The following is a 20000-nucleotide window of genomic DNA, read 5'->3' as shown; positions in this document are numbered from 1 at the left end:
CCCTTTTCATAAGAGTTCGGTGATAACCTTCGCTCCTCCTCCGTCGTTAATTAGTGAATTGCCATTAACTCTTTTGTTTATTTTTTTTCCGAGTGTTTGGTGTTTAGTGAGAGCCGTGGACGAGACTACTGCTGCCTGGAATGTGCAGTTCGGACCGTACCTTGAGCACAGACGTGTATACTAATTCAGCAGCCCTTGGTAGACGCCTTTTATTCCCTCATAAGGAATAGTTACCTTTGGAGGATTATTTCGCTGGTGTCTTTGAGCCACCCGCGGTAAATTGTACACTTCTTTGGATCACGGACCACGTATGCAGGGGTTTTGTCACCTGCGATAGCTTGTTACGTCCTGCAAGTGTATGTGTCACTTGCGACCTACACTTGGCGTTATTTTCCCCGCCTGAGAATCCTGCGGGAAGACGGTGCCGTCGTTCCGTCCCGGCACTGTTGGAGGTACTACTGCCGTGATCAAAGAGCGTCATCATATCTGTTACGCTGCTCGTCTGTGGACCAAGGGTCCGTGAGGAGGATAGTAGGGAGTCATTACCCAGGTAAAGTTACGATCTTTTTATTATCGTTACGGATATGCCCAGCCCGTTTTCCTGGTGTTAATGATACTCCCTCTGATGCTGATGAACGTTCGTCCCCTATCTGTCATCTAATCAATGTATGGATAAGTACGGTTATAAGTATTTCCACGGATAGGTAATACAGTGTTGAGATATGTACATGTATCTATAAATTATGACTCTCAGCATAATTCTTTTATGTGAATGTATAAGTATTTATGCCTTTAATTTAATGTGGTATGTGTATTTGTATGCTGTCTCGTGTTAAGTTTTATAATTGGGTATTTGGTTTAGCCTTTAATGTTTGTGTGTGTAGGTAGGTAATTTTAAGGTTTTTCTGCCTTTTCATTTCTCCTGTCTTCCTTATTCCTATCTGTTTAGTAATAGGGTAGTGGTTTGTTAATATTTGTGGGCCCGGCTTAATATATGAGCCATACTTTTTATCTGTTTAGTTTTTCTTTGTTAGGGTTAAGATTATTAGATATAGGTCAACCTTGTGTATTTAGAGGACACTGTATATTAGTCCTCCAGGACATTTTTGTTTACTCATTGTTGTTTGTCTTAGGAGCTTTTTGTTACTCCTGGTGCAAGGTTGAATTTATTTAAGTGTATTGTAATAAATATTGTTAGATTTTTCCAGTGTTTTTGTTCTGTCTTCCCTCAGTTCACCGTGTTACATAAATAATGTACTGCCTACGATTCCTTTAAAAAACCAAAGTTTAAAGAACCAGAACTACGGCCTACACAGGTCGTAACATATATATATATTCAATCTCTTGGGCATTATCCAGTTAGTGCATTGTCACTTCCCCTATCCTATCCGTTTCAGGAGTGACCTTTAATCCTTTAATGATTGATCTGTACGATATTGTGCTACGGTAAGATAACCCTTACTTTGCCTCAGTCACTCTGTTACAAATACAGATACCGACATATATAAGGGAAAATTAAAATTGTTCTACATAATCAATAACTAATCTTATTTGACTGAGTCTGATGTGCACTTGATAATCAAACAGACTGCCAGCAAACATTTGTATCGAATAAAAGGTGTTCAAGACATTTTTATTGATTAGAGCTCTACTCTGGACTCAGCATAAGCTCTCTCTCTCTCTCTCTCTCTCTCTCTCTCTCTCTCTCTCTCTCTCTCTCTCTCTCTCTCTCTCTCTCTCTCTCTCGTGGTCATTTCTTTATCTATCTCAGATACTCAAAAGTGTTGGGATTGTAAAAAGAATATTTTCTCACTTTATTACAAATGTTATTTAATAGGAAACCAATTACCCTTAACAGAATGTTTTACCTGGTTCTATTACAGATTGCATGAGCACATGTTATTTGAACTGGAAACGTGTGCATTTTTTATTACTTTTCAACTCGCTCGAAACATTTACAACTCTCCTTCCACGCACATAACAAAAAAGAGCAAAATACAAATATTCTACTAGAAACTGCGATAACATTCCATGATACACCAAAGAAATCAATACGGTAATATGAAGAGCTAAGAACTCAATATTCTATAAAGAAATGAAAACGTAATGAAGCACATCATTACCTTATGAGGCTTTATTCATCTCCATGAAAAGAAAAATGTATGAGAGCTTTGAATGGTTGTAAATAGTTCAACAGAAATACGCAAAAACAGAGAATTTAATTAGATGAGCCGTTTAACAGAGACATAACGATATAAATTAAATCAAAAGTTGAAAATTTTCATACCCATTTCGTTCATATCGATGTAATTTGATTCACTGTACATAAATTCATTGTTGTTTCCAGTATTTCTGTTGTTCAAACTAACTACCATTTTTAAGGTTACTTTATCCTAAACTTATTTCTATTTTCTTGCGTTGTTTAATTGGCATTACCCTTGCATAAGAAATAGAGTATGATGATGTAGGATGAATTCATTTTCTCTTCATAATAACAATATATCAATAGCATGTTTTTTAATTAATATTTATCTCAGTGTCTATTGCATCACGTCTCCGCCATGCCCATTTCATATAAAAACAAAATTTTATCAACATATCAATTCATCATGATGCCTAGTTCCCTCTAACCTGACGAAAATTCTTGCTTATCTTCGTTCAATTACAAAATCAATCAAATCGAACGTATGAATGTTTATCCAGTAATGAGGTTGAGCAAAATTTTAGTCTTAAATTGCTCTAGACCTTTCTTACTATCAACCATAACTGAATCATCATCATCCTTTCTTAAGGCTATTGAAGTAAAAGGCCTCGGTTAGATTTCACCACTCGTCTCGATCTTGTGCTTTTACACCAATACTTCCCAATTTATAATCTCCTACGCTGTTAAAAACAACGTAATTCTAATCAGAAATTCTCCATGAAAATATACTGCTCTCAGCCATACTTCAGTAAAATATAGGCGACTAATTTTACCCCACTTTGTTATTATCTTTTACGGGTTGGTGACCGTAATATCGCTCCATGTTAATAACTGTATATCCGTTTCTAAAAAAATAAAAAAATAAAAAAAAAAGCCAGACAACAATTATTCCAGAATTTTTACTGTTTTTACAGTAAATTCTTAACAGTGTATTTCACACTTCATGGTCCTGAGCCATGTAGGCCTGGGTCTTTCGAATCTTCTAGTGCCTTGTGGAGCCCAGCCAAAAGTTTGGTGAACTATCTCTCTTGTAGAGTGCGAAGAGCGGTTTACAGACTATTCTTCAAAAACAGTTATTCAAAAACAGTTGTTCGAAAATAAGTCTTCGAAAACCTCAGCAACGTAGCCGAGTGATCTGTCGAATTCTCGCCCTGAGCTAAGCTTCAGCTTATATTTCTCGTTAACGAGAGCTTTGAAAATATTAGGTAATCTTATGGAGACTAAAATGAGAAGTAAAAGTATCTTATGTAGACTAAAGTGAAAAGTATAAGTACACCATGGCTGGTTGCCCCAGTGTGGATTTTCGAGGGGAGACGGAAAAATATGGATAAGAAGTCGTTGTAACAGGTGCTTCCACAAGAAGTGTATTTATAGAGGCAAACATTAGTGATGAAGACGTAACAAACATGAAATGGATTCGCCCACATTATTTAGATGAAGTCATTATGGACAAGACAACTATATTGAAAATAGAGGAGGAATTTAAAATTAAAGACCTTTATATAAACGGACATGAAAAGAAAATCACTGAATTGGAACGCCGAATTGCGACACTCACTGCGGAGGCGGCAAACTCCACCTAGACTACTGATCTCACTGAGAAAGTTGATAATCTAGTGATGATAATCTAAAGATCAATTAAGTTAACACTTCAAACACTGATGGACCTAAACCAATAGAAAATGACATATGCTGTGAAAGTTAAGGAAAAAACTCTACTAGTTATTAAATCGACTAAAGCATCAACTAAAATCACTGACAAAAAAAGAAATAGATCAAACATGCACTTAAAGACATTCCAATTCTTAATGAGGTCAACTTCAAATGGAAATGTTGTAGTCTTTGCTGATGAAAAGATCAGAGACGAAGCAGCAAACGAGATTCAAACCATGGTTGCCAACACCGAGACGAGGAAAATTGGAAAACGAAAACCTAAAATAATGATATGCAACGTAGACAATGATGAAGATGAAATAGTATATGCTTTGATTCAAAGAAATCGTTGCCTAGTCCATATCCAAAACACAAAAGAGAAGATAATTCTGGTATTCAAGAAAAGTGCTGCAGGTGGGACTTCCCACTACTTGTTGAAATGTGATCCTGAAGTTCGGAAGGCCATTAATGATAATGGTGACAAAGTTATGTTGCGATTGGGTATTTATAACATATGTGATAGGTACCAGGTGATCACCTGCAACCACTGACAGAGGTATATACACTTTGAAAAAGATTGCAACTTTGAGACTGATGATAAAGTCTGATGGAAATGTTCAGAAAAACACTTCACCAAAGAATGTAATTCTCAAGAGGTAAAATGTATAAACTGCACAAAGTTGAACAAACCAAATGATCCACAGTGAATTCAAGAAATTGCAAAGCTTATGATTTGGAATTGAAAAGACAGGAATTGAAAAGACACGCAGAAAATACTGACCATGGATACTAAGGATTAATAAACTGTGGCTATGTATATATACAATTTGTTAGAAATAAAAAGTATTAAAAATCGAGACTTGATAAATTTAAAATATTTAGACATACTAGCATCATTTGAAACATGGTTAAATAACTTTGACAGGCTAAGATCGCTGAAATGAACACCTCCCCCCCCCCCCCTAGAGGGCAGGTCAAATGGGGAGATCAGGCTCTTCATTCATAGGGGTTAAACAAATATATATATTAAAAAGAACTAGTATAACAAGCTTTCAATAATTAGAAATAAACTTTACGCACACAAAAAAATATCCATTGTAACTGTTTACAATCCCCCTAGAACAAATACTAGTATCTTTAAAAAATTCAGTGTATTCATCAAGATGATCATCATGGGAAAAAATGAATTAGTTATTTGTGTAGACTTCAATCTTTGGATGGATGACGTATCAAATCTTGATGCGTCACCATTTAGTGAGTTATTGGAACCATGTCAATTGGTATATAATGTTGACTGTGCAACTACTTTGACTGGGCATACGTTTTAAGTGATAGAAGGAATAACATTGTACCTGATATGAATGTAAAAGAGAAGTGCACTTTCTCTCCGGTGCACAAACTTATTACAGTTAGACTACCTCTACAGTGGTGAAGAAAATAAACTTTAGACATAAATCATACATCCCTCCTTTTGTATTTATTGAAAAATTTACAAAGAAAATAAATGATGCTATCTGTATGCCCTACGATCATTATAACCGTGATAATCATGTGTGTTGACTGGTTTATGACCATATAAAAAAGGGTGGGAAAAAGTGAATATGATAGTATGCGTCCAATGATGGAAGAAGATTATAATTGTTAAAGACCGGTCTCCTTAGTTTGATGGGGAGTTAATAGAAAAGAGGGAAAAAATACGTAAAGAAATAAGTGGAATCCGTCAAAAACAAAGTATATGGCTAGAATACAAAACTGCAATGTGTCAATATAATCACCTACTAAGAAAAAAAAAGTGAATACTATAAGATAAGGACCCGCTAAGCACCAATTGACATAAATAAGTTATATCGTTTCCTAAATAGTATAATAAGAAATGTAAATTTAAAAAAAAAGGCTACCAGAGGAGTACAGTGACCAGGAACTAGTAAGTAATTTTCTAGTATTCTTTAAAAATTAAATAGAAAATATAACTAGGTCATTTACCTACTACACCAGATAAAATAAAATTAACGAGATCCAATAATATAACACAAGACAATGTCACCAGGATTATCAAGAGCAAAGAAAAACTCTGCAATTGATCCAATGCCAATATCTCAAGTAACTGGAGAAAAAACTTTTCTAGTCTAATTGATATAATTACTAGAAAAGCAAATACGAGCATCGATGAGTGCAAGTTTCCCAATTCTTTGTAAATTACTATAATTACACCGGTTCTGTAAAGTGCTATAGATTATTGGGAATTAAGCTTGTATAGACCTATTTCGAATCTATCCATTCGTAATGTTTGAACAACTAATTAGTCACTTAGAAGAAATAGAAGCTTTGCCAGACAACCAGTCTGCTTACAGAAAATTACACTCTACGGAGACAGCCATCTATTCTGTTGTAAATGATATGCTGGAAATGATGGATGAAAACAAATGTAGTATTCAAATATCACTTGATCTTGGTGCATCTTTTGACACAGTTGTGTACGAACTGCTACAAAATGATCTACAATCCAATATAAATATCAAGCTTTTGAAAACCTTAAAAGACCACTTGGTTGACAGAAATTAATATGTGTAAATTGGAAACTTTTAATCATCATATGAACCTTTAAACAGAGGGCCACCTAAGGGGAGTGTACTGGGCCCAATCTTATTTTGCCTCTATACTATTAGTCTGTCAAAAATACTACAAAGGTATGGAGTGTAGTTCAAACTATTTGCATATGATACACAATTTTACTTGTCCATGAATGATATAGACGACACTACTGAAACTCTAAACCTAATTCTTGTCAATGTTAGGGAATGGATGACAATCGCACAACTAAAATCAAATGAAAATAAAACTAAAAAAAAACAGTGTAAGAAACTTGGGTAGTACTCTAATAAACGTAAATAACAACTCTGCCCCAATATCTAGTAAAGTTGGTGATTAAGGAGTATCTCTTGAATGTAACTTGTCTTTCAATGCCTCCAAAAATAATGAGTTATCATCTTAGAAACATTGCTTTTTATAAAGTAGTTGGATAAACATTCTGTAAAGAAACTTGTGATATACTGTTTTTACCAGGATTGACTATTGTAATTCCATCTATTACAATTTACCAAAAGTGCAACTTAAGACATTACAAAATATAATAAGCAGAGGAGCAAGACTGATAAAAGGTGTCCCACCCGGAGAAGGGGGTGATTTACGTTGGCTACCTTTTAAAGCGAGAATTAAGTTTATAATATATGCAATAACCCATCAAGATATCAGAACCGGATATACAAAATAACTAAGAGAATTGATACATATTGTGCAAATTAAATTAAATTTACATATTTAAGATGGTCTCCACAATAACGCAGAACTCTCCACAAAATTGGCCGGTCCACCCTATCAAAGGCTTTTTCATAGTCAAGAAAGGCCATTAAAAGTGGATTTCTATATTCTACACATTGCTGTACATCATGATTTAAAATGGAAATTTGGTCAGTACAACTGCCTTTTTCTAAATCCTGCTTGTTCATCTCTAAACTTTTCATCAATCTTTCTCACTAGTCTCTTTAGAATAAGCATACTATATATTTTTATGACAACTGACGTAAGAGTGATGCCTCTGTAATTATTGCAATCAGTCTGGACCAACAGTCCTATCTCCCATCATCATGTTTTGACTCTATATAACACAATATTCTGTAAAATAATCTTGTAAGTATTTTGGGGGTCACTTAATTTTCAGCCAATATCGGCAGTTATTCCATCGTATCCAAAGGCTTTCCATCTCCTGAGTTTTTTCATGGTAGCTTCGCCTTCAAACATTTAATTCATGGGCACATCAAGGTCTTCCTCAGCTTCAGGTATATCAATCGAATTATTCCCTTCATATCTCCTATCCATCAACTCACTAAAGTGTTCCATCCAACGTTCACTTTCTTCATCTTAAGTTGTTATTACAAATCCAGCCCTCTTTTTGATAGGCATATGCTTCTTCTTTGCTCCCGTAGAGATTTCAATAATAATTAATAATAATACTATGAGAGTGATTCTTACAGCATAGCCATTCCCCGAGTTTAGAGCTTTCTCTGCCTCATCTGTCCTGTCTAAATATTCTCTACAGCTATTCCTGGCTTTTCTTTTGACCTCACTATCAATACTGGAATACTTACCATGCTCTACCTTGTAATTTTCATTACTTTCTCGAAAACTTTCAACAATCAATTAATGTCTCTTTTTTTTATAGTAACTCGAGTATCATAATATCCATAGATTTCTCCTTGTAACTGCATGTCCTAAAACTTACCTACCAACTGACAGATATATGTTCTTAACATCACAACATTCTTCATTGTCTGCTCTTCGTGTCTCAAAGTCTATAAGACTGAAAACAATTCCTAGATTCAATTGCAAATGTTTCTCTGTGCTCATCTTTTAGAAGCTTAGTTGTATCAAACCCAGGTATTCTACTTATATTTATAATGGGTGCCTTCATTTTTAATTTCAGTGTGACAATAAGGAACTGGTAATCAGTACCTCTATATTTTCTTACATTTCTCACAGTCGTCCTCCTCTCTTTATTAATGGCTATGTGATTTATTTGATTTTTGTAATTGCCGTATGGATAAGTCCAACTTTATTTTTGGATGTCCTTGTGCTGGAATAAAGAGTACCTTCGATGATAAGATTGTTTGTTGAACAAAAACTTACAAAAACTGCTCCATTTTCCTTTGCAACTTCGCCAAGATACTCAACACCCATCATATTCTTTATACCTTGATTATTCCTTCCAACTTTAGCATTGAAGTCACCAATAAAAATTTTCATAATTCTCTCTGGGATCTCATCTTTTACACTCTGCAGTTCTTCATAGTATTCATCTTTCCTTTCTTCGGAGGAATCATTTGTTGGTGAATAGCAAACTATATGTATACTGAACTGTTTTGATTTTAATTTTGTGTAACAATCTACTATTTACAGCTCTCTAGTCAGTTAATGTGTTTTCTGCTCTTGGTGTCATCATCATTCCTAGCCCGTCTCTTCCAACTCCATTTGCTCTTCCTGAATATGTACTGTATTTCATAAATGTATTCTCCACTTGCCGTACGAGCAACTTCCTAATCTGATTCGTGGTTCTAGCATCCTAATCACCAATTTTTTTATTTGTCTTTGGTATTTATAAAAAGGGAGATTCTTAGTACCCCTCTACGACAGGGACTGGTGGCCATTCTGTCGTTTTCTCTTTCCATACACTAAATCCATAGAGGATTTATTGGCTAGATTCATCACAGGAAAGCCAGTTCCATGTGATGCCTAGTGTTTATCTAAATAAGGAGAGTGACCCCTATTGACCCATACATATTCCTGTAACATCATCAGCCAGGCATCAGGAGTAGAACCCAAAGAAACAGTTTGCCTATTGCCTTAAACTCAATCCGTCACCCAGCTCCTAGTGAATCTATGAAGATTTCGGGCAGCATTTCTTCCACACCCACACTTCAACTCCTTTATCAATGCTTTCTTTTTGCTTTAGATGGTTACTTATGATGACTCTTACATAGCCAAGTGATCCTTTTCGTTTACAATTTTTTCACATTAATTGTTTGTCTCTATGAATAATGGTTCCTCTGACTTTATGTCTACGTCTACTAACTGTTAATCACTAGCTTGTAGGTATTAGATATAACATAATATTCAGCTCTGCATACAAAGAATCGAAAATTATTTTCTGAATACGAAACGTCTGTCTCTAATTCTCATGACAATATTTATACAATCATTCTATATCAATTCAATAAACGCTTTCTTTCTCAAAACCTTTTTCTCTATACCAAGAAAAGCTCTCTCTCTCTCTCTCTCTCTCTCTCTCTCTCTCTCTCTCTCTCTCTCTCTCAACTATTCCCGAGGGTCTATTACCATCATCGTTTTTCTATTCTCCCCCATCCTGGATAAATACCCATAAACTTGCCGAATCGCTGGAAAATTTTACTAAATTATCAATAATGATAGTTCCGTTCACGTAGTCCCTCTTCCCTTCTCCTCCGTCAAGTTTCATAATCAATAAGTAATCAAAATATGATGGATGTCAATCAATTTTCCCTTGCTTTCATTACTGAATAAACTATTTACCATAAATGAATAAATAAAAGACATTTTCTATCAAATAATGATAAAAGAAAGCGAGAAAGATAAACAAAATTAATGGAGCTCTGTTAAATATATTTATATAAATATTTTAAGGAATATTGCTATGTATTCATGAATATCTAAATTATGATTAGCGATACACTTAAAATTATTCAGTTAATTATATTCGTAAACAAAGCAACTGGATTTTACCTTATCAATTTGACAATTGTAATGGGGCTTTAGGGCATATGCCGAAATAATACATTTGATACAGAACTCAGCCTCACTCCACCAGGCAGAGAGAGAGAGAGAGAGAGAGAGAGAGAGAGAGAGAGAGACTGAGGCCCATCATGCATCTCAAAAGGAGGAAAAATTTAAATATACTTTATGCGTGATCTCCAATAAATTCTTTTATGTTGCAACATCTATAATTGCCATTTAAGGTGTCTTAGCATTTCACCATATTGATGAAAATATTAAAGATATTCAAACACGATACAATTGAACGATATGCACAATAATATAAAGTAAAATCTGAGACACCTTTGAGCTTTCACAACTGTATATTTAGGAGTAAAGGAGGACGGTAAGGAAAAGTTTACATTGAGGTAAATTAATCAATATTCTATGGTGGTTTGGTAATAAGAGCGAACAAGCTGCAATTTAGTAACGGGATGTCCTTCCTACGGCCAGGGGATTGGCGGTGTATATTAGAACTTAGTACCCTGCTTCTCATAAGTCCTGCTATGAATGTGGATGTCATGAGATTCAGGTAATAAAAGTTTGTGGCAGGCATAACAACTTTTATTTTTGTTCGATCTACCACAATGCAGACATGGATGATTCTATTTTTGTCTTCTTACCATTATGGCTAATGTACAAGAAGATGATAGAAAGGCTTCTTTTGTCTTTGTTGGTGATATCAATGCTCACCATAGGGAGTGGTTAAATTCTGTTTCTTCTACCAAACGTCATGGATTAAAAGCTTTAGACTTTGCCTCTGAATCCGGCTATGAGCTGGTGTTATAACAAGTAAGGTTGGTTCCCCAGTTGGGACATCTGGTCATGCCTTGATTTTATTAGTAGTGAAGACTGAGCAGTCTGTCCCTGATGTATCATACTCATGCAACATTTACACGAAATCTCAGGCAGAATAGAATGGGATTTTGAGTGATCTTCTCGGCCTGAATTAGTCACAGCTGTATAGTAGTGCTGCTTATGCTTTCCATTTGAATAAGAATCTAGTCAACATATTTGATAGGCGTATCCCTTCTCATGTGCTATGGTACCGAGTGAAGGACAAACCATGGTTCAATGATGCTTGTAGACGAGCTTATTAGGAGAGGCAGGAGATCTATCATCTTTCGAAGGGTAACAGATCAGATGTGACTTGGAACATTTATATTCAGCTTGGAGCTTTTGCTCAGAGTATATGCTTCAACTGAAAAGGAATACTATTTAACCATGAAAGTAATCCTTTCTAGTATAACCCAGTTACACAAGTGGTGGACTACCCTTAAATATGCACTCTCAGGTGTAGATGGAAAAGTTCCTCCTTTACTTAAACAAGATGGCTCTGTCACTCCTTGTATAAAGGAAAGGCAACCTTTTTGGCTGATATGTTTGACAGTAAACAGAGTAATGAGAAACTTCATCTTCCTCATTCCTGTTTTCCTAAGACAAAACGAACTAGTTTAGCTTTTCAGTTTCGATAAATTAAAGCTCTCTTGATGGACCTTGATGCTTGTGGAGGTGTAGACCCAAATCGTATTTTTCCTGTGTTTTTTATAGATTGCAGATTTCTTAGCTCCAAAGTTATCTGTTAGTTTGCGTCAGCTGGCAAGAGGAGGAGGTTTTAGCACTAGTTGGAAAATTGGTACTGTTACTCCACTATGTATTTGTGGTAGCTCAAGCCCAACTGATTACCACCCAATTTTCACAACTCCCATATCATCTAGAATTTTTGAACGACTTTTGGCAAAACGTCTTAATAGGTTTGATGAAAGTAATCATGTGTTCCTTAGTTTGCAATCTGGTTTTCGTAAAGACCTTGGAGCATGCGATACCCTTCTTACAATCTCCAATTCTGTACAAAAATCCCTTGATTATGGTCAGGAAGTTCGTATGATTAGCCTAGATTTTAGTGCTGTCTTTGACCATGTTAATCATGAGGCCCTAGTTTTCAAAGTAAAACATTTGGCAGTGGGTAGGTCATTTCTATGCATTATTATTGAATTTTTAATAGATCGCAAATAGTTATTGTTAATAGGCACCATAGTGAGTATAAGAATGTGATATCTGATTTTCCTCAGGGTAATGTTCTTGGTTCATTACTTTTCATACAATATACACAAGAAATGTGTATATTGATGATGCTACTCTCTTTGCATCAATTCCATCTCATAAATGTAGATCTGGGGTTGTTAAATCCCTTAATAAAGATCAAGCTAAATTTAGAGCATGGTGCAAATTATGGGGTATGAAGTTGAATCCTAACAAAACTCAAAGTATGACTGTAAGTAAGTCAAGGACAATGGTTCCTCAACATCCGGATCGCATCATTGATATCGTGTCTTTAACTTTGTTATGACTCTCTTAAAAATTCAGGTGTGATTCTCGACAGCAAATTAACCATTGAGAAAAGCATTAGGTCTGTGTCTTCTTCAATTGCCCAAAAGATTGAATGAATGAGAAAGACTTTAGATTTTCGTTGATCAATCTATTCTGAAGAAGTGTTTTAATTCTTTCATTCTACCTTGTTTTGAGTATTGTTCTCCTGTCTGGTCTTCAGCTGCCAATTCTCATCTTAATTAGTTGGACAAGAACTTACGGACTATTAGATTTCTTATTCCTGATCTAGATATTATTATCTGCCACCGTCGTTCTATTACTTTGTTATGCATGATGCATAAGATTTTTCACAATTCTGGTCATCCTTTACATTTACACTTCCCGGACAGTTCCATCCGGTTCGTAATACTAGGCATGCAGTTAATTCTAATATTTAGGCCTTCACCATGAGGCTCAATACTACACAGTACTAAAGAAATTTTATTCCAGGTGTGACCAAGTTATGGAATGCTCTTCCTAATCAGGTAGTCAAATAGATAGAACTTCAAAAGTTCAAACTTGCAGCAAATGTTATTGTGTTGAGCAGTCTGACAAGTCTTTTTACAGTTTATATATGAAATATGTTTTGACGTTACTGTTTTTTAAATATTTTAATTGCTATTTTTTCTCATACCGTTTATTTATTTCCTTATTTCCTTTCTTCACTTGGCTATTTTTCCCTATTGGAGCCCTTGGGCTTATGGAATCTTGCGTTTCCAACTAGGGTTACAGCTTGGGTAGTAGTAGTAGTAGTAATAATAATAATAATAATAATAATAATGATAACAATAATAATAATAATAAATTTCTCTCTCTCTCTCTCTCTCTCTCTCTCTCTCTCTCTCTCTCTCTCTCTCTCTCTCTCTCTCTCTCTCTCTCTAAATATACATTCCCAATACATTGAACGCAATTAGTTTATTTACGTAAGCTTGACAAAAATTGTTGACATTTACTGCATTATCAATACGGATACTCCCCAACCCATCCCCATTACACCTCCGTCCACCTTCTTTTGTAGAATTCATGATCAATCTGGATGGAGATGAAATGAAATAAGGTAAATTTCAAGTGCCTATATCTTTAAGGAGACTTGATTTACCTTACATACACAAATCGATAAACTTTCAATCTAAAATATTGATGACGGACTACAAAAAGACTATTGTTCAGGAGATGAAATTATAAAATGTTTATGATTACATTAAGGGAGCAATATTCAAAGGGGAATAATGTTTCCAACTGATTTCAAAAGTTATGGAACTTTTCGGGTCTATAACAGTTATATAATTAGAGATACAACGACCCATTATCCTCTCTTGCTCGATGGTGTACTTGGGCACACTATTCTATCTAATTTCACTTCCTCTTGTTTTGTTAGTTTAATAGTTTATATACGAAATATTTATTTTAATGTTGTTACTATTCTTAAAATATTTTAGTTTTCCTTGTTTCCTTTCCTCACTGAGCTATTTTCCCAGTTGGGGCCCCTGGGCTTATAGCATCCTGCTTTTCCAACTAAGGATGTAGCTTCAAAATTAATAATAATAATAAAAAAGTCCACGAATCTGACCTCAGTTCTGGTATATGAAAAGACAGGTACAGTGTCATCGCGAGTACTACCGGATACCAACTTGAACTCATTACTCTGCCCAATGCTCGTGTCTTCTATAAGCCTTTTCTCTTTTAAAAGCACTTTCTCTCTTCCTTGAAAATGAGGAACTTCCACTCCAATATTCCTTCCGTCACTCTATTCTGCAATTTCCCCTTAATATCAACGCAATCTGCTCTCAAAGGTAACGAACACCTTTTTGTTGAAGTATGTTGTGCAGATCACACGTTTGAAAAATGAGGTGCATTTATTCACAAATGTAATTTAAATTAATTCACAAATCTGTTAGCGGATTTCATTCTATTGAGGCAGCATTGGGAAAAAAATCATACCAGATATTACTATGTTCTATCAGAAATATCTCTCTCTCTCTCTCTCTCTCTCTCTCTCTCTCTCTCTCTCTCTCTCTCTCTCTCCATTATAGATGAAGCGGAATAATTCAGAATTCCCAGTGAATGGCACAATGTCAATTGGAGTATCAAATCATATGATTGCGTCAAATCATACAAAAGCCTCATGAAATTTCCAAACTTTTTCCCCTAAATTATAAAATGCTATAAAAAATGAATCATTACTCCTTGCATATCTTTAAACGGAAGTGAATTCTTCAAATAAATACCGTGTCTTTTCCCCTCAATACAGACGTCTTCCTTGCTTTTGTTTTTCGTCATTATTTGGGGTGTAAGGATAAAAACTAGCATCCATTTATCTATGTATGGCTAATTGAGTTTCCTTGGTAATGAATGTGATAGAAAATGATTAGTAGTCATCAACTTTTAATTACTTTTCGGCTGGTCGTGAATGTTGCGAACGGATTGTATGGGGAGAGAAGGGTGTTGTTATTGATAACACCGTAAATTTCTTCAATATTTCGTCCGGTTTCTGCACTTTTATTTCGGGAATTTAAGAAAAAGCGACCACAGACGGGGAGAGAGAGAGAGAGAGAGAGAGAGAGAGAGAGAGAGAGAGAGAGAGAGAGAGAGAGAGAGAGAGAGAGAGAGAAGAGAAAAAAATCTGTAACAAATTTCATCAGCATTAAGAAATGGTTTGTTATACTCAGTCCATTTAGTGAAATATTCTATGTCAAATATCTTCACAAAATCAAGAAAAAAAAGGAAAAGTATCAAATTACTCATTAGATCTATAACAGGTTTCAATTCATTTGGTTCACTGTGATAGGTGACTGGGTGACTGGAGCGGAAAAAGATTGCTAATGAGAATAAATCTCTCTTTCCTGGTACAACTGCATCCTAACGTTGTAAACGACCATATCATATCGAACATTTGGAGGTAAATGCCAGGTCCCCTATACCATTTCAAGTCATACTCCAGATAAGAGCTGTTCAGCAACAAGTACTCGTGTGGACAAAATTTTATTGCCAGCAATCTAGGAAAAAATATTTGAATATTTCATGCTCATCACCTACACAAACGTTTGTAAATCTTTGATGTAGGACATATATACATTCTTCCAAAAATCTTTCGTAATACCTGCATTTCAAAAACAAGTGTTGGTTAATATCATCATCATCAGACATTAATAGTCCACTGCAAAACAAAGGCCTCAGACATGCCCTTCCACTCTTTCTATGCCATTTTATACCCAAAATTTTCTTAGTTCGTCCATCCATCGCCTTTTCTTCCTTACCCTGCTTCGTTTGCAATCTCTAGGTATAATACATTAATTTCTAGCAAAACTGGAATTTGCTATAAGAAGTTAACGAGTGCTGGCTATTTTGCCATTTTTCTTTGTAACACTAATGGGGGGGGGGGAAATAAGGGGGAGCACAATAGCTTAGTAACAATCACCAAAATGTGAACACCATTTACTTGTCGCTTGTGTATTTATTCAACATATTTCCACACACCACACCACCACCTCCTGCTCTAGTATCAGCATGGCTACAGTTAATCTATTTCGAAATTTAGGGGTACCACAGGAGTCAGAAAACTATCAGATAAGATCCAAGAAAGTAGACTGAGGTGGTATGGTCATGTCATGAGAAGAGATAAACAGTATATTGGAAGGAGGGTGATGGAAATGGAGGTACAGGAACGAGAAGTAGAGGGAGACCAAAGCGAAGGTGGATGGACTGTATCAAGGATGACCTTCGATCAAAGGGATTAACCGGTGATGAAGTTTGGGACAGAGGTAGATGGAGAACGCTGGCCAGAAACATCCACCCCACATAAAAGTGGGAAAGAAGAAGAAGAAGAAGAAGAATTTCATCTATTTCGGTAGTTGATTACATCTAAAACACTATATATCTATTTCTGCTCATATGAAAGTAAAACCTATAAAGGAAATATTGATCTCCATGGATGGCCTCCACAGCACATCTATATACGACCTGCCACATCAGAGGAGAATAGAGATAATGTTTATAAGCAAGCGCACTGAGCCACGGCAGAGCAAAGACCATTGGAGGGAGATGATATAAATTACGGGTAATTGTGATACTTTACTATCACGCCAATTAGATAAATCGTATTTTTTTTCCAACTTGTTATCTAGTGCCTCTTTTTCAAAGGAATTTCTGACCATTATTATTGCTTGAAAATCACTTTTCCTGGTGTTTCCCCACCAAAAAAAGAAAATTTACTACAACTTTCTATTGGGAAGGGTAGAGAAACCATAAACGAGTGGTCTGCCCCAATATTCATAGTCTGAAATGGATAAAACACGAGATAACTACTTAGAAAATATTTCTTAATGTATTTGGCAATAAATTGAAGTATCATATATTTACCCACTTTTGTAATTCTGGAATTAGGGTCTCAAGTCTAATTACCGTCAAACAGCCTGCCAGTACCAGTTCTAATGTAATTATGCAATTCAAGTATTTTTCTAATTACTGTATTTTATGCTACTGTTATTTTAGATTAAACAAACCTTACACTGGCATGGGGTCTTACTCCATATATTAACTTTACTTTTCCTATTCTGTAAAGTACATTTCCACCTCTACTAACGATATGATTCTTCGTATTCTCCCATAACAGTATATTAAGCAAGAACAAAACTTCAATTAGTCATAAAAGATGAGATGAAATTTATGAAAACGAAAATGGATCAACAGTAAAAAGAACACAGATAACCTAACAAAAATTTTCATCTTGAAAAAAAAAAAATATATATATATATATATATATATATATATATAATATATATATATATATATATATATATATATATATATATATATATATATATATATATATATATCGAATAAAAATATTATCGAATACCCTAATGACCCATTATTTTAGTTTTGATGGCCATCGTTCTTCTTTTTCATTTTCAAACCTACGCTGTTTTCAAAGTGTCTTACCCGATAAATGCCTTCAAACAAATTAAACTTAACTACCAATCTTGTTACTTGATGCTATGAAATCATGGCATAATAGCCCTGAAAATTATGGTCGTAAAAAGTTACTCTCAGTAGTTTATGATTTCTGAAAGCTCGCATCAACTTTATATGTTTCTGAGGAGAAATGCCTTGTCAAGATAACGGAAGAAACAGCATGTATCATGTGATGAGACCTAATTTTTAATGGGGAAGTTAAAAAATGTGATGTGCAACACGTGCAGTGAAAAAGTGTAGGTGCACTTAAGAAAAATTTAAATATGAGAAAGGACTATCATGAAAATGCAAGAGAGGAAATATATACTTCAAATCCAAGCAGAGAGATATTACTTACGGCAGATAAGGAACTTGTCAGAAGGTATAATGTGTAAGTTCGCGTTAAGAAACAACGCTTTACACGATAAAAAAAAAAAAAAACAGTAAGTGAGAGGCACTTCATGCAGGTTCACGTGAGGAGACAATAAAATAATTGGAGGAGAAAGCAGAACATCAAGGAATCCCCTTAGTGGGCAGTGTTGTCCAAGGAGGCAGAACTAAAGTTTTTCTACTTTACATAATGCATTTTTTCGAGAAGTTGACATTTTTGTTGCAAAGGAGAATTTTATAGATACACGACCCCTTTAAAATGACAAAGAAAATAAAATAATCAAGCGCCAGAGTCAGAAATTAGGATGTTTGGTGAAATGAAATACCAACAGAAGCCACACTTACGTGGCATCGTTAAGAATCCTTCGGGAAATAGAAAGAGAAGAGCTGTAGGGGTAATATAATTCATCACATTTCTGTAACAATTAATTTACAAGAGGTTCAAATAAGTTTTTCTCATCAATCGTCTCAAGGAGAATATATAACACACTGAAAACAACCTTTAAATAACAAATGTTGGTGGTACTGTAAAAATACTCCTGACTCAAAAGTTTTATAGGAGACAAAAAGCTCCAGCAAGTTGGGAGAAACTTCATATTTCCTGAGTGGGTATAATAGGACGATTTGCCCAAGACTCCTTTCTGCAATGCAGCACACAAAAATCTAAATCAGTCAGCTTTTGGGGATGCATATTTGGCTAAAAGTTAGCCAATTGCTGGTAATGATTACTTTTGGTTACAGATAATCAATTATTATGAAAAAAAAAACCAGTTTGCAGTAGAGATTTCTTTCTTTTCTAGAATCTCTTTTCCCCAAAAATCTTAAGAAAACTAACGGCCAAACTAGTACCGAGGAACTACAATAAATTAAGACTTACTACCTGTCCTATATATTGTAGTCACCGTGGCTTTATACACATTATAGACGAAAATATTCCCCATTCTTTGACTAAATCCTAATAGATCTTGTCATCGAAAAATCATGACAATAGTGGAAAAGAGAGAGATTATATGAAAATATATAAGAAGAGGAATTTTCCTTAATACAAATTCATTTCAGGAAGAAAGAACAAGCCACTGTCACCGTAAGCAAAAAGACGCTATAAATATAAAGAAAATCTGTCAGTACCATCACGAGACTTTATCAGTTTCCAGTATCATCTTATTCAACCGTTCACAGCTAAGCGAAGACGACGGTCTTCAGCATCCTTAATGGCTCATTATCATTTTAATGGAGCTTACAGTCTCTTTATTTTGGGGGTTCTGCCTCGTAAATCGCGGTCTTTCCAGGAAGAGAAAAGGCTGGGCGAAGAGACAGCAAAGTTTTCTAACAGGATTGTAGAAGTCGTGTCAACTTCTGTGATTAACTGTGGCATTTTCGTGAATAAATTGCTTTCCCAAAACTTCTCTCGCTCTTATTCATTTTTATTTACCTGCGTTTGTTTTGATAACGTATTTTTTTACACTGACTGGCTCTGATTTTCTCTCTCGAATATACAGTATATATATATATATATATATATATATATATATATATATATATATATATATATATATATATATTTATATATATATATATATATATATATAAACACACACACACACACACACACATATATATATATATATATATATATATATATATATATATGTGTGTGTGTATGTGCGTGTGTGTGAGAGTGTGTGTGTGTGCGTGGATGCATTTACGTGAAAACCAGTGAGTATAGGCAGGCGCCCGCTTATTAGATAGAAAAGTGACCACAGGACAAGATCGTCGATAACGCTACTGCCTTAACCCAAACCCAAGAAGCCTTAAAACTGCTATATTATATAAATCCTAGATCCGGATGATGATCCGCATCACCGTCAAAATCTAAACACTTATAAGTTTGCTCATTTCTAACATATCCTGGAATTATCATCATAATTCGTCCGTACCTTTCTGAGTTAGGCTGGTGGCAAACAAACAGAAAGAGGTGAAAACAACCTCTGGCGGAGGTAATAACTAGAAATGTTCAAGTCAGATTCTCCCAAATACAGCTACCCAACATCATAACAGATTTCTCAATTATTCACTTAGTCATAACAAT

This window comes from Palaemon carinicauda, chromosome 17 (assembly GCF_036898095.1).
Source record: "Palaemon carinicauda isolate YSFRI2023 chromosome 17, ASM3689809v2, whole genome shotgun sequence".
NCBI classification, from domain to species: domain Eukaryota; kingdom Metazoa; phylum Arthropoda; class Malacostraca; order Decapoda; family Palaemonidae; genus Palaemon; species Palaemon carinicauda.
Note: the sequence above shows the minus strand (reverse complement) of the source record.